This window comes from Otolemur garnettii, unplaced genomic scaffold (genome assembly GCF_000181295.1).
Source record: "Otolemur garnettii isolate 467f Iridium unplaced genomic scaffold, OtoGar3 scaffold00069, whole genome shotgun sequence".
In the NCBI taxonomy this organism is placed as follows: domain Eukaryota; kingdom Metazoa; phylum Chordata; class Mammalia; order Primates; family Galagidae; genus Otolemur; species Otolemur garnettii.
Window position 1 is genome coordinate 135,598 of NW_003852464.1, and position 2,528 is coordinate 138,125.

A 2,528-nucleotide genomic window follows, 5' to 3' on the forward strand; every position below is an offset into this window, starting at 1 on the left:
TGAGTGGAAAAGACATTTTCTCCCGCCCTTGCTCAGTTCAGCTCCACTGAAGTCTTAGATTCCTGCTCTCCAGGAACCGAAACCCAACCTGGAGCCCGGGTCACTCCAGGGAATGATCAGGCAGACCCAAGGAATCTCAGGTGACAGCTTTTCTCCGAGGTTGGCTGGAAAGATCTTTTAAGGGCCCAAAGAGAGCGGCGTTCTGTGATTGGGGTGGCACTTTCAGAGAAAGGAAGCCCTTTGGGACTGTAGATCACGACACAAAAGCAGGTGTCCGTGGAGTAGGGCTCCCGGGTTGAGGGAGTGGGTGCTCCAGGTGGACGGCAGGAGTCTTTGCCAGCGGTGCAGTCTGAGGGTGCTGCCCTCACATCAGAGGTAACTGCCAGAGACAGAAGCCCTCTAGTGGATTTGAAGTGGACAAAGAATTAGGTGCTGGCAGAAATTAGCTGAAGGCTTTTAGGGAGTGGGGGTCTTCTAGGCTGAGTCTCTAGAAATGTTTAAAGGGCATCCCGAATCAGGAATGGCGAGACATAAAAGTGACCATCACAAAGCAGAAAGTTTGTTACTCACAGGTCCCCAGAAACAGGAGGAGGCAGAGGAGGTGAAGGGAAATATGGGCCAGAGACTTCCTTGTGGTTTCCATGGGAGGCAGGTGAGGCAGGTTACACAGGCTTAGGATCTGCCGGCTGGAATAATTTTAATTATTTATTTATGTATCTATTTATTTATTTTTATTAAATCATAGCTGTATACATTAATGCAATCATGGGGTACAACGTGCTGGTTTTACATACAATTTGAAATGCTTTCATCAAACTGGTCAACATAACCTTCACGGCATTTTCTTAGTTATTGTGTTAAGACATTTATATTCTACACCTAGTAAGTTTTACACGTACCCTTGTAAGGTGAACTGTAGGTGTTGTCCCAACAATTATCCTCCCTCCACACATCCTCCCCCCCTCCCCTTTCCCCTTCTTCTTGGGGTATAATTGGGTTATAGCTTTCATAAGAGAGCTATAAATTGGGTTCATAGTAAGACTGAATACACTGGATACTTTTTCTTCCATTCTTGAGCTACTTTGCTAAGAAGAATATGTTCCAACTCTATCCATGTAAACTTGTAAGAGGTAAAGTCTCCATCTTTCTTTAAGGCTGCATAATATTCCAAGGTGTACATATACCACAATTTATTGATTTCTTTCCTTTTTTTTTTGAGACAGGGTCTCACTTTGTCCCCCTGGTAGAGCATTGTGGTGTCATAGCTCACAGCAACCTCAAACCCTTAGGCTGAAGTGATCCTCTTGCCTCAGTTTAATGCCTTTGAAAAAAATAGAAACTTGGCAGCTTGTCCTCCATGGAGCACACAGCTCCAGGCAGGTGGATCACCTGAGCTCATGGGTTCAAGACTAGCCTGACCCAGAGTGAGACCCCCATTTCTAAGAATAGCCAGGTGTGTGGCCGGCATCTGAGGTGATGAGTGCAGGTGGGCAGTGGCAGCTGGGTGAGTGTGGGAGCCTGAAGGAGGCAGTGGTTGGGGTGTGGCTCTGGATTGACTGGTTTGCAAGTGAAAGGCAGTTTGGCTCACAGGCCAGAGCCAGACATTTGCTGTCCTTAAGCATCAGCTAGTGCTAGAAGTGGCAGTCCCTCCAGGGTTAGCAAGGTCCTAAGATGTCGAAGTGCCAAAAATACAGAATAAAAAGATATGATTAATACAAAGTGTGACTTCCTTGTTGCTTTAGAACTGAGTAATTGCACAAGAAATGGCTTCTGCAACATTTGGGAAGGAAAGAACCAGGAGGCTGCCAGGAAGCGTATGAGTGGAAGAGGGTTAAGATAATATGTGTAAACTGCTAGCAGAGTTAAAGACATCCAGTCCCAGCTTGGCGCCCGTAGCACAGTGGTTACAGCACCAGGCACATACACCGAGGGTGGTGGGTTTGAACCCAGCCTGGGCCACCTAAACAGCAATGATAACTGCAATAAAAAATAGCCAGGCATTGTGGTAGGTGCCTGTAATCCCAGCTACCTGGGAGGCTGAGGGAAGAGGATTGCTTAAACCCAAGAGTTGGAGGTTGCTGTGAGCTATGATGCCACGGCACTCTGCTGAGGGTGACCAAGTGAGAGTCTGTCTCAAGAAAAAAAAAAAATCCAGTCCTCAACTAACAGTGAATGTTCCAGCTCTTATTATTGTTTTGAATCTGTAACTTGAGTTTCACTGACAATGATCGTATTATTAGATTTACACTTAAGGGGAATAAAAAGTCCATGTCGTTTGATTATTTCTTAGACATATGGGGTTTCCCGCAGTGCATACTCCAAAGACGCACACACGCATTCCAGCAACACTTCATGCACTAAGTTAAACTGGTAACCCGTGCATATTTCAGATAAGGGAGTGGTTCTGAAACTCATCTTTCCACGAAGGCTTGGGCCTTGCTGGGGGCTGACATCGCCTGTAAGGACCTAACCAAGCCCAGTGTTGTTTCCAGTATCTTCCTGAGCTATCCTAAGAGGTTGTCCTTCCA